The following is a 14146-nucleotide window of genomic DNA, read 5'->3' as shown; positions in this document are numbered from 1 at the left end:
TTTATGCATTAGAAGCAAACCCAGTGGCATTTGGGCCTCTGATTAAAAGCCATCAAGGTTGTTTGCACAAACAATCAAGAGCAGACAGGGCCTATTGAATATGTAGTGGGACAAGCTCAGCTGCATTCAGGCCTTCATTTAGAGAACGTCAACATTGTTTACCTAAGTACTTCAAAACGATCAACGGGGCATTCAGACTGGAATGGTCCCATCACGAAACCAGTTGGACAAAGGGGAACACTGATGAGATCAGTAAAACCAATTACCGGCCATCCAGGTCAATGGGCCCAGATCAGTACCTTTTGTATGAGTTTCAATACGTCCAGATTAGACAAAAGAAATGAGCTGATCTGGCGGGAGATAAGGGCTACTGGGAAGGGTATAACTAGTCCCTCGGGAGGCCATTTCTCTCTCTCTCCCACCTTGCCTCTGGTGCCCTGCCTTACCATCAACCCAGCAAGAGGATCGTCGACGAAGAGCCCATCCAGGGAAGTAGAATACCCGCAGTTTTGTTTAAATTACTGGGGTATCTCTGCTTTGGGCGGTGAAAACCTAAGCCATCGGCAGGCAACAGGGCATGGAGCAGGCGTTTCAACATCCTAGACTGGTGAGCATCAATTTTCTGGCCCATCACAAGATAATCTAGATAGGTGTAAAAGGTGGGAGTTAAGGGGAATTGCTAAAGTGTCATTTTAGTCATTTTCCCTCGATGTGTCCATTTCTCCTCCCCCGTTAAGTGTAATTGTGCTGCATCCATAGTGATTTTCTCTGTATAATAATTGTTCTCTATTTTAATAAACATTGGTTTTCTTTGCACCGAACCACTGGTCTCGTTTGTCTATATCGCTACTTGTAAATAAGTCCGGTGGTCAGAACCAAAGGGGAAGCAGTTCGAACCGCACGGGGCTGGAGCAGCTCAGACACATGACTGACTGACCAGACACAAACCCCAAACCAAAACCCCCTACAGAAATGGCGACCGTGGCAGGATCATCAGTGACAGTATGCGATATGACAGACAGTGGTGCGGAGGGAGAAACTGCAGTGGAAGAGAGGTTGTCCACTTATGTGTGCAGAAATATCAATATCGCCAAGAAATGGGTGGGCGCTATGTTAAAGGCCGAGCGTCCCATAGACGCCGCCGCCCAGTGGACGGCGAGTAAAAAGCATAAGAGGGCAATTGAAAAGGCAGTCTGGTTAATGTGTTACAAGAAACAAGTCCTAGTGCTGGACAGTGTTGCAGCAGCACAGGCTGTCAAGCTCAAGAAATTGGCCCTAGAAATGCAGGATAAGGTTTTAGCGGTAGAGAAAGTGCTAGTGGCGCTTCAGGCGTTAAGCCAAGAAAGACCGCAGATGGCAAAGGAACACCAGGCAAAGGTAGAGCGCCTGGAGGCCCGGGCCGTCGAAGTGCAACGGGAACATCAGGCAAGGGTAGAGCACCTGGAATACCAGACCGCTGATATTAAAGCCAGCGCTTGGCGCAAGATGGAGCACTTGGAATACCAGGTCAGAGAGGCGAGGGGCAGCGAGATAAGGCTGCAGGACACGATTTGCAACCTCACCCAAGAATTAAAAGAGCAGGAGGAGAAAGTAAGAGAGGTAAAGGCAGCATACAATCTAGCCTGCGACCGGGGGTTCGAGGAGGCAGATCACGGGCTCTGTAGGGAGGAGATAGAAAGCTTGGGCATGGCCTTATCGAGGGCGAAGGGCATGGTATGCCTCATCTTCCCGAAGGCGGGCCAGTCGGACTTTACCGGCAACCCAAACAGAACCGTCCCACAAGCAGCACCCAGAACAAAGTTGGCTAGGGAATCAGAGATCCCACGGCCGCCACCCATAGCTCCGAGCTTTCAGGAGTTCTGGCAGCAAGGGGGGGGTGGAGGATGAAGTGGTAGGGGAAGCATAGCGGGCCCCGCTAGATAGGCCAGGACCAGGACTGGTGTACCCCTTCCGACAACGGAGGTACAGCCCGCCCGTTGATGACAAGGACCCAGGGGCCATCCAAAATCAGTTTGTGGTGCCGCATGGCACCCAACAGCTCAGGGCCATGGTTAATCACATCCCCAAGCTCACCGAAAAGGGAGACCCCTCTCTGCACTTCAGGGAGATAGAACAGGCAACGTGCGTTAATGACTGCGATGACGCAGAGCAAGCTAAGATGCTGCTGTTTTCTCTGGGGAGTGATCTCCTCCAGACCCTATCTGATGAATGTAAAAAGGGGCAGAAAGATTATGAGGATTTGAGGAACGAGATATTGGAGGCCATGGGACTCAATGACGGTAGTCCGTTCGCCCGGGCGGAAAAAACGGTACAGCTCCCAGGGGAGTCCCCGCAGGCATTCGCAGACAGGCTGTGGTCAGTCTACTGGAGCGCATGCCCGGGAATGCCAGCGCAGACATTACTCAACCAAGTCCAATTGACCCACTGGCACCGTTGTCTAATGACAAACTGCCTGCCCCAAATCCGAGCCCAGGCTGCGGCCTGGTTTGACACCCGAAGCCCCCAGACCACCGAAGAAACGGTGATCCGCCAGCTCACAGTAGCGTTTATGAATATGAGGGGTATCGAGACGCCCCAACCCAAGGGAAAAGTCCATGAGATTAAACTTGGGGGCCAGAATAAGAAAGAGTGGCACCAGGAGGGGAACCGTCCCTCCCAGACTAAGTTAAACTGTTACAGATGCGGGAAGGACGGCCACTGGCACAAAGATTGTAAAAATCCATGGAAAGCCAATAAAGTAAAGAACTCCACAGCCCCAGCCCAGAAGGCAGAGATGGAAATTGCTCCCGCTGCGATCGAGTCATTTTTAGAGACCATGCGATCTCTTATGACCAGCCAGGGGAGAATAACAGCCACCACCGGTGTGATGGTTCTCTCGGCCCCCTCTGACGCCCCACAATGACTGGAGCCCGCGCAGCCTGTCTACCTGTGTGCTCTCCGGTATGACGGATGGAAGAGACTGCTCGTGCAGATGGAGGTAGAGAAGGTTGAAGGGACTTATCTGCTGGATACGGGAGCTTCATGCACCGTGATCCACGCAGCTAATCCCACCACCTCACCTCTGTCTAGCGGGGTTCCATACATTCTATTGGGGTTCACCGGTAAGGAACAGGCGGGAGCATTCTCCAAGCCGCTCTCAATCCGCCTGGGCACGCTCCGGACCAAGTGGACGTGCATTCTGGCGAGGTGGGAAGTGGAGGGAGGAAAGGGGATCCTAGGGGCCGACTTCATCGTGGGCCACGGGATCCTCGTGGATCTCCGCAATCATTGCCTTTGGGGAGCCAACATGGGTAAAGAGGGAGGTGTAGTAGTCATCCCGAGCAAGGAAGGGAAGGGGACCCTGTGTACTGTGAAGCCGAAAGAAGGTTACAACCTCGGGCTCATGGTCGACGGTGTCCCGGGGGAATTCAGGCATTCGTGCAGGCTAATCTAGCTGCGTTTGCCACGCACAAGCACGACTGCGGGAGGGTCACCGGGTTTGAGGTCAGAGTGGATGGGGACCCCATGGCCCGGCCCCAGAAGCAGTATAACTTCCCCAGAGAAGCAGAGCCCGACATGGAGGCAGCCATGTCCTCTTTAGTACAGCAGGGTGTGTTGAGTCCCATAGCCACCCATGTTAACTCTCCACTTTGGCCGGTCAGAAAACCGGACAATTCATGGAGAGCCACGGTGGACGATCAGGTGCTCAACAGCAATATCCCCGTGTGCGCCCCCACAGTGGCAGTAGTGGCCAACCTCATCGGGAGTATTCCAGCATCCGTGACCACGTTCACGGTGCTGGATATTTCAAATGGGTTTTGTTCCATCCCCTTGAGGAGGGAGGACCAGTATAAGTTTGCTTTTACTTTTAAAGGGCAACAGTATACTTGGAACTGCTTTCCACAAGGCTTTCATAACAGCCCCAGCATCTTCCACCAGTGTATGGAGGATAACTTAAAGGAATTTAGTCAGCCCACCCAGTTGCTGCAGTATGTGGATGACCTGCTCTTGTTTACCGACTCAGTCGGGGAGTATGGCCCGCCACTGGCCGAACTGCTGGAGCTGCTACAGAGTAAGGGGTTCAAAGTCAACCCGAAAAAGGTGCAGATCGGCCAGCGGGAAGTTAAATTCCTGGGCCTAACAGTCCGTGCAGGAGAGAGAGCCATAGACAAGGCTAGGAGGGAAGTGGTCCAAGAGTTGCCAGTCCCCAACAGAGTGAGAGGTGTGAGGTCATTCCTAGGGTTAACGGGGTACTGCAGGGACTTCATTGAAGACTATGCAGCCACAGCAGCCCCTTTGCTCCGACTCCTACACAGAGGAGTGGAGTGGTCTTGGGATGAGGGTTGCCAGGCAGCATTTGTCAAGCTCAAGGGAGACTTGCAGACCGCACCAGCCCTAGGAGTCATAGATGGGGGGAAAGAGTTCTTTCTGGAGGCAGTGGCTAGCGGGGATAGCCTGAGTGCTGTGCTGCTCCAAGAGCGGCACGGTAAGCTAAGGCCCGTGGTCTACTCCTCCAGAGTACTCACTGATGTGGAGAGGAGCTACTCAATTTGCGAACGGCACCTTTTGGCCACATATTGGGCTGTGAAAAAATCCTTGATCTTCACAGGCACCTCCCCCATCACCCTCCTCACACACCACACACCCACCCAGATGCTTCTGGACGGGAGGATTAAAGATGGGACAGTCAGCAGTGCACGCATTGCGCACTGGACCCTCCTCCTCTCGCAGATGGATCTGAAGGTGAGGGGCCTTTGCAAGCCAAAGCTCGCGGCCAATATGGTATATCCTGGAACAGCCCATCGGTGTTCCATAGAAGGGGTATGGGAGGTGAACGTAGGTTTACGGGCCGGGATACATCCCTCAGGCCGCAAAATCTATGTAGACGGTTCCAGCATGGTATCTGCTGGCGAACGACTCACGGGTTGTGGAGTTTATGACCCAACGGCAAACATTGCCCTGGCGATCAAGCTCCCCAGCACCATGAGCGCCCAAGAGGCTGAACTGTCCGCGGTGGTGTACGTGGTTACCCACCCCGAAATCTTCCCCACCCCATACACGATTTGCTCGGACAGCATGTTCACTTGCAACTCGTGTATGGAATACCTGGCCATCTGGTCGCATCGCGAGTATACCTCCGCCGACGGAAGGTCCTTAACAGTAAAGCCCCTTCTGGAGAAAATCCTGGCAGCTGTGGGGGAGGAAGGCGAGGTCTTCATCCACAAAGTGAAGGCCCATTCCTCCACAGAACCCCGCAGTCAGGGTAACCAGCAAGCCGACATTCTGGCCAAGGAGGGTGCACGCGCAGGCACTTTCTGGGACCCGTATGAGTCCGGGCCCGTGGCGGCAGTTAGAGGCAGGGATGGGACCCAAGGGAGTTTAGGAGTAGTGTTAGCCCCGGACCTTAAAACGGTCCAAGCCCAGGACCTTGCCCTGAAAACCATCATTAGCGCAGTAATGGAGGGTAGGAAGGTAGAAGGCCCTTACGGCGCAGCGGCCCTCTCCATAAGGGAAGGCATGCTGTTCAAAGAAGAACAGTGGGTAGTACCCCAACAACACTGGAGGGAGTTCCTTCAACTGGCCCATGAGGGTCCGGGAGCGGGACACCCCGGGCCTGAGACCACCTGGCAATGGGTGGAACAGGCGGGATGGTGGCCAGGACTCCGGGAAGACGTCCGTGAGTTCTGTGCTAGCTGTCTTGTGTGCGCTGCAAACAACCCTGACCCCCACAGAAGGAAGGTGCCCATGGGACACGTTAGGAGGGTAGAGGGACCATGGCAGTCGATCCAGATTGACTACATCGGGCCCCTGCCCACCGCCCAGGGAGGCTACAAATACTGCCTCATCCTGGTAGACGTGTTTTCCAAGTGGGTGGAATCCTTCCCCTGCAAAACAGCCACAGCATTGGGGACTGCAAGGATCTTGCTGCGAGAGGTGTTCTCGCGGTGGGGACTACCCCAGTTTGTGGAGTCTGACCAGGGAAGCCACTTCACCGGCCAGGTCATGCAGAACACCCTTACGCTGCTCGGTATTCAGGGGAAGTGGCACGTAGCCCACAATCCACAGTCCTCAGGGATTGTGGAGCGCATGAGCCACACCGTTAAATAAAAGTTGAGGAAGGAGACAGTGAGCTCGCCCCAAAAATGGGCGGAGGTCCTGCCTCTAGTCCTCATGGGGATCTGGGCCAGCCAGTCCAAGAGTACAGGGTATTCCCCGCACGAACTCATGACCGGTAGGGTTATGAGGATCCCCACCCATGTCTTAGCCCCAGTACTTACTGAAGGGCAGCTTCGGGAGGTAAATCGGGATAAATTCGCCCGAACACTCCTCAAGCGCCTGAAACAGATTTACGAACAGGCAGCAGGTAGCATGGGGAAGCAGAATCGGAATAACCGGTTGCTGCTCGAGCCTAGCAAGAGTCACCAGTGGGAGATAGGTGACCAAGTGATGGTTAGGAACTACGCCCGAGTGGGGAGTTTAGAGCCACTGTACATGGGACCCTATAGCATAGTCGATAAAGCCAGCCCCATGGTTTACGCAGTAAAAATGCCCCGGCGCACAAAATGGTTCCACGTGAATCAATGTAAGTTGTTTAAGCCGGAGGCAGGGAAACAGGCAGCATGGGATTCAACCCGAGGTTAGAAATCCTCAGCCCGCAGCGGGTACGCGCTCGCAGGCTGCACACGCAGGCGCAGTCGCGTGCGTCAAGGGAGAAGTTCCCCAGTACTCTGTCCAGACCACTCCCCCTCTCTTATGGGATTCCGAGGAGGAGGAGGAGCCCGAACCAGATGGCCCCGAGCCCGAACCAGGTTTTGAACCTGGAGGGGAAGACCCTCAGCCACCGGCAGCTGGTGGCGAGGGATTGCCCATCCCCAGTTCAGGTTTTGGAGGGGAGGGACCCGAGGGAGAAGGCCCCCAGCCAGTGAGGACTGTGACCTGAGCCAAGGGTCCGCTCGCCAGGGTAGCCCCACCAGTAGCACTCCCTAGGAGGTCTCCTCGGCCACCCCAGCCCAGGAAAGTATGGTCACTGGCTCTTCAGTTCTAAAGGGCGGCCTCCCGAGCCAGGGAGAAGCCGAAAGACAGAGGTCCCCAGCCAGCAGCCATAAGCTGTGAGGGACCAGAAGTGGAGATCAGTCCAGCTTCGCCGCAGGTAGTAGCCTGCAACAGTCCTAACAGAGATTAGGCTGGCCGCTCGGAGACAGGCGGCAGCTGTACATAGCTCTGTTTAAGTTTAGTAATGTGTATAAGGTTAAGTTAGGGTGTTTTAATTTAATTCTATGTAAGGAACCGGTAGCCTATAAGTTTTAAGTATGGAACTGTTCCAGAGTGCTGTCTACGTGAGCCGAGGTCGCGGGACCCGATCACACATCCCCCGAGCCAGGGAGCCCCCAGGGAACCTGGCTAGGTGCTTTTATGTCTTTTTCAGAATTTCGAAATGTGTCGAGGCATAATCCTGCTCGCCCTGTTCGGGCTGAGCCTCGCGAGAAGGGGCGATGTCGAGGACCATCATATCTTCGGATGCTCAGGGAAGAGAGCGCCCCTAGCACACGATGGAAGTGGTCTACGGGAGACGGATGAAATCACCTCGTATGTCCACGAGGGGAGCTGGCCAGGATGGCTGAGATCCAATTTGACCCAGTATTCTAGTGAGACCAGCTTCACGTATGGGGAGGCCTCCCTCCAGTGCCCGAGGATATGAATCATCACCCCAAGGATTAGCGTCACCGTGGGCAAAAGAATATGTTTGACGTGTAAAGGGAACGTTCCCCTGGAAAGGTGGTGGTGGCTCAGAAAGTTAAGCAAAGACATGGGGAACCCCAGGGTAGAGTGTGAAAGGTTAGGGAATGAAACTCACAGGACCATTACAGGGACCCAGGGAGGGTTAAGTGTGTGCTGGGATAAATGGTGGGAACCAGATCAGGGGATCTACGTCTGTATGTGGGGATCAGAGAAAGTCTGCCCCACAGGCATTTCCATCATTTTCCGCAGCCAGTGGCAAAATAACGGGAGAGGGATGGACTGGGAGACCCACCTGGACGCATGAGCGATCCCGTACTCCCCAATCTCGGTTAATGCCACTGAACTAGTGACCCGCCCCCGACGGCCCCTGCCCACGACCCCAACGTCACGGACAATAGCAGAGGGATGCCCCGCCACCACCAAGGGACTAGGGAACGGCCTGGTGCGAGTACCCACAGACCAGGTGCTGTATCAAGGGGTGCATTACATGGTGGCCTTGGTGATTTTAAACCTCACTGAGGTACACTTACCTGCGTGGTGCCCACAGAGACAGCCAAATTATATCAAGCCCTATTAACAGAGATGTTTCGAAAATTCCGTGAATTTGACTTTCGGAGGTCGATAAGACCGAATTGTATCCGTTCTAGTATCACAAAAGCACTTCTACACTTTGGAACAGAAGACTGTACAGATAGGGGCCGACATTTTAGATATTACGACCCCACCCTGGTGGGACATTTTTGAAAGTATAGAGGTCCCCTCTGTAGTGTATGTACCTTTAAGACTGAACTACTTTTACAGCTCCTGTATACTGTAGTACCGGCAGTGACCACACCTGTATATAAGCCTTGCACATGCCTCTGTACCCCCACTTTTGAGACTACCCTCCTCCAGTAAATACCTGTTTATTGTTAAGTTACAGCATCCGTGTGGTTATTGAAAAACATCATACTCTCAGAATCACAGATCTAACAGTGGTGACGAGTGTCGATTCGAATCTACCTGCAACTCTGCATTTCCCTTCAAGGATTCGCTCCGGGAGGGCGGTGTAAGAAAGTCGAGGCCAGGAACACGGGCGTCGACCACGAGCAACCACCCAGTCGTCCGGCAGAGAGTGAACATCGCAGGGGAGGCTGTGGAGCGCCGGGCTTGGTTCCCCAGCCATGACGATCAGCAAGAGACTGACGACACGTCCAGCGCAGACCCTTCCCGGACAGCGACGGCTGGAGCCGACCGACGGCGGAGAGAAAGCCGAGCAGCGTCGACGGGGTAAGACTGAGGGTGAAGCGCACAGGGCGCAGCCGGGGTTTGAAAACCGAGCGGTGTCGAGAGAAAAAAACAAACAAACCGGAGAGAGAGAGGGTAAAGCACAGCCAGGGCTCAAGGGCTGAACAGTGTCGACGGGGAGAAGAAGGGAGAGCGCGGGAGACGCCATTGAGTCGCGGAGAAGAAGGAAGAGCGCGGGAGACGCCATTTTTAGAAGCCGCAGCGGAGAAGAAGGCGAGCGCGGGAAGGAAGGAAAGCGCGGGAGATGCCATTTTGTGCCAGCGGAGAAGAAGGGGAAGCGCGTGAGACGCCATTTTTGACAGTTAAATCACACCCAGGGATGCCGAAGAGTGGCAGTATCTCTACGTTCGACAATGAAGTCGAAGATTGGGCGACATATGTGGAACGTATTGAGGTGTACTGCAGGGCGAATGAAGTGCCAGATGCTAGGAAAGCACTGGTTTTGTTAAATTCCATGGGTGCAAAAACTTATGGGTTACTGCGAAATCTAATAACCCCAGAGAAGCCGGTGAACAAGAATTTCGAAAGCATAGTAGAAATCCTACAGGACCACTTAAACCCCACACCGCTGCTGATAGCAGAATGATTTAAGTTCCATAAAAGGAACGAACACAAAGACGAAAGCAATGCTGAGTACCTAACGGAACTGCGCAAGCTATCGAAACACTGCCAGTTTGGAGCGGGACTAGCAGATACGTTAAGGGACAAGTTTGTGTGTGGGCTACAAAGTGAAGGAACCCAGAAACGGCTTCCATCAGAAAAGGATCTTACGCTGGACAAGGCTTTCATTATGGCAGTATCACATGAAGCAGCCGCAAGGGGCGCTGCAGAGATAAAACGGAGACCGCAAGAATATGGCACCAATGAAATGTCCTATGGAACAGGGAAGTGTTATCGCTGCGGCAGAACAACACATGACCAGAAGGATTGTTGGTTCAAGGACCAAGTGTGCAGACAGTGTGGAAAAGCAGGACACATAGCAAGAGTCTGCAGGTTTGGGAAGAAAACCAACAGTAAGAAACCTCCACAGGAGAAGTACAAAAAGGTACACCAGGTGATGGACAGTAGTTCAGACGAACAGAAAAGTGACACAGACTCTGGCAGCAAGGAGCTGGGTTGTCTGAAACTACATAAGGTAACCAAAATGGAGGATCACCAGACTATCTGGGTTATACTCAAGATAGACGTAGTCCAAGTGAAAATGGAATTGGACACAGGATCAGCCCTAACAGTCATAAACCAAAGGGACTACAAGCGGCTATTTTCACATATACCCTTGAAAGCTACAGAGATTGTCTTGAAGACTTACACGGGGCAAAAAGTCTACCCCAAAGGAAAAATAAGGGTGAAAGTGATATATAAAGGCCAGGAAATACCTAAAATGGATATATATATATTGCCAGATGGAGGACCACCACTGTGAGGACGTGAATGGATCCGGAAGATACAATTAGATTGGCATTCCATACAGGCACTGAAGGTTGAGGCCAAAAAGGATGACGACGTCACACCTGGACGACTGTCAAAAATGTTAACTGACGCAAAAGAAGTGTTCCAGGAGGGACTAGGAACACTAAAAGGCATAACAGCAATGATTAAAATAGAGGAAAATGCAAGCCCAAAGTTTCTTAAGGCCAGACCAGTGCCTTATGCGATCAGACCAGCTGTTGAAGCAGAGCTGGAAGGGTTGGAACGTTCAGGAGTACTGTCCAAAGTGGACTGGAGTGAGTGGGCTACACCCATCGTTCCTGTAATGAAGAGGTCATTGAGTAATACGCCTGGGGAACCAAAGAAGGTCCGCATCTGTGGGGATTTTAAGGTGACAGTCAACCCAGTCCTTCACACGGTACAATATCCGCTTCCACGAATTGAGGATATTTTCGCCTCGCTATCTGGAGGTAAACGCTTCACCAAAATTGATCTAGCCCAGGCGTACTTGCAAATGGAGGTAGAAGAAGCTTTGAAACAATACCTTACGATTAACACTCATAAAGGTCTCTATCAATACAACCGGCTGGTGTTCGGGATAGCCTCGGCTCCGGCTATCTGGCAAAGGGCAATGGATCAAGTCCTGCAAGGGATTCCAGGGACCCAGTGTTATTTGGACAACATCCTGGTCACGGGCGAAAATGACAGTGATCACCTCGCCAACTTGGAGAAGGTGCTCACCAGATTAGAGTATGGGCTACGAGCTAATCGCCACAAGTGCGAGTTTTTCCAGAACTGATCTCGTATTGTGGCCACGTCATCCATGAAGAGGGGTTACATAAGTCCCCTGAAAAGATTGAGGCAGTAGTCAAGGCTCCAGCACCGGAAAATGTGTCACAACTGAGGTCGTTCCTCGGGCTGGTAAACTACTACCACAAGTTCTTACCAAATTTGTCCACGGTATTACACCCACTGAACACCCTACTGCAAACTGGAAGTGGAATGACGAACGTAGACGAGCTTTCCAGAAGTGTAAAGAATTGATCGCATCAAAAGAGGTGTTGGCCCATTTCAACCCAGCACTACCAATTCGTTTGGCATGTGATGCATCACCCTATGGTATTGGAGCGGTGCTGTCGCACAAATTCCCAGATGGGTTGGAGAGACCAGTAGCCTTTGCGTCTTGGTCACTAACCTCAGCCGTGCGCAAACAGGGAGACCCTCAGCCTAGTATGGGGAGTAAAAAAATTCAACCACTATCTGCATGGGCAGAGGTTCACCTTGCTGACTGACCACCAACCACTTGTCTCCATCTTTAATCCTAAGAAGGGTGTTCCAGTGATGACTGCACAACGGTTACAAAGATGGTCCCTGTTTCTAGGGGCGAATCAATATGATATAGAATATAAGGCACGAAACAGCAGGGGAACACTGATGCGCTATCGCGGCTGCCACTGCCTACTGTGGAGGAAGCACCAGCAGTGGACCCGAACGATATATTTTATTCGTCAATAATTGAATGGTTGCCAGTAACGAACGCGAATATAGAGAAGGAGACCCGCAATGATCCGACGCTGTCTCGGGTATATGATTTGACGGTGAGCGGATGGCCAACACATGGCAACTAACTGTTGCCAGCATTCTCATCCAGAAGAGAACAGCTGTCAGTATGCCAGGGGACAGTGATGTGTGGATCCAGAGTGGTGATTCCACCCAAGTTAAGGGAGAGAGTGCTAAATGAGCTACATGAAGGTCATCTGGGGGGAGTGAAAATGAAAAGCCTTGCTAGGGCTTATGTGTGGTAGCCGGGAATCGATCAACAAATCGAAGACCTAACTAAGAGCTGCTCAGGATGCCAGAAGGTCCAAAATGCACCACCACATGCCCCTCTACAGCCATGGGAGTGGCCCTCCTCTCCATGGCAACGGGTGCATATTGATTTTGCTGGTCCATTCATGGACTCAATGTTCTTAATAGCAGTGGATGCTCATTCGAAGTGGCCTGAGGTGATAAAAATGTCCTCAACCACTACAGAGAAAACGATTGCAGTCCTACGGACCGTATTTGCCAGAAACGGTTTGCCAGAGCAGATTTGCTCTGATAATGGACCACAGTTTGTGTCCGAAGTGTTTCGAAAATTGATGAGAAGGAATGCAGTAAGGCATTACACATCCGCCCTGTATCATCCAGCTACAAATGGATTGTCTGAGAGGTTCGTACAAACCTTTAAGAAGGCGAAAAAGGCCATGTGCGACGATGAAATTCCACTGCAGCATAAGGTGGACAATTTCTTATTAGCCTGCCGAAACGCGACACATGCAGTTACCAACCAGACCCCGGCCATGATGTTCATTAACCAAAGGTTGAGATCTCGTCTGGACTTGCTCAGACCAAATGTGCGAAGAAATGTTGAGGACAAACAATTCCAGCACACCAATGAGAAGCCGACAAGAAGCTTCAATGTAGGTCAACCAGTCTTGGCCTGTGACTACCGAACAGAGAAATGGCAACCCGGAACGATATGCACAAGGCAGGGGCCATTAATGTACACAGTCGATGTCGGGGAGAACATTGTGAGACGCCACGTCGATCAGATCTTAGCGTCACAGGAACGAGTCAACCCCATGTCTTGAGTACCTGGGGATGAACCCGACATACCGGTAGCATCTACCTCAGATCCAGTAGCAGTGGAACCCGATGAACTACCCGATGAAAAGGGGCCAGAATCGCCTCTGCACCAAGAACAAGAACCTCAGGAAAGGAGCTATCCCGAAAGGGTCAGGAAGCCGCCCCAAAGACTGAATCTATAAATGGACTATTGTTGTTTAATGTACATGTTAAAGTGTTAATTGTTATTTGAATATATGGGGTACTACTAATCTAAAAGGGGAGGAATTGTAGTGTATGTACCTTTAAGACAGAACTACGTTTACAGCTCCTGTATACTGTAGTACCGGCAGTGACCACACCTGTATATAAGCCTTGCGCATGCCTCTCTACCCCAAGTCTTGGGCCTACCCTCCTCCAGTAAATACCTGTTTATTGTTAAGTTACAGCATCCGTGTGGTTATTGAAAAACATCATACTCTCAGAATCACAGATCTAACACCCTCCTGGATTCATATGGCATCCCACATCTTAGTAGTCTGTCTGCTATGGATCGTCCGCTACCTGGTTTGTGTCCAGTGTAGGAGAAAGGGTCCCAGGATAGAATTTAAAGCAAAAAGGTTGTGGAAGGACCGGTATGCCCGGGTGGAAGAAGAAACACCCATGTGAGCTTTGTGTCGTATCACTTCCGAGTGATGGCAGATTCATTTGTTATTTTTAATAAGTTCGTTCCTTCCGTTCGTTATTTTTAATAAATATGGTTTTGGCCTGATGTTAATTTTATTAAAGATTGTGTGTTGTAATAAAGTTTTATGATGTCTCAAGTAGTGCAGGGGTATTGGTCCCCCTCTGTGCTTGGATTATTGTAGCAGATCATATTTTCTATCGATAGATGCTTGCTGTGCACTGCGGTTTTCTCCAAGTAAGGGGAATGTATGTGTCGCAGGATCGTGGATAGATAAATATAGGGGAAGGTTGTTTGTGGGGGCGTCATAAATTTTGCTCACCTTGATTGGACACTTCAAGCAAGTTTCAGTATCCTAGGGGGGTCTGAAAGGATTCGCAAATTTCATCTCTCCCCCGAGGATTTACTTTTGGTTTATTA

This window comes from Somniosus microcephalus, chromosome 3 (genome assembly GCF_052327205.1).
Source record: "Somniosus microcephalus isolate GS21.2 chromosome 3, FLI_Smic_1.0, whole genome shotgun sequence".
NCBI lineage: Eukaryota > Metazoa > Chordata > Chondrichthyes > Squaliformes > Somniosidae > Somniosus > Somniosus microcephalus.
This window is presented reverse-complemented; position numbering follows the sequence as displayed.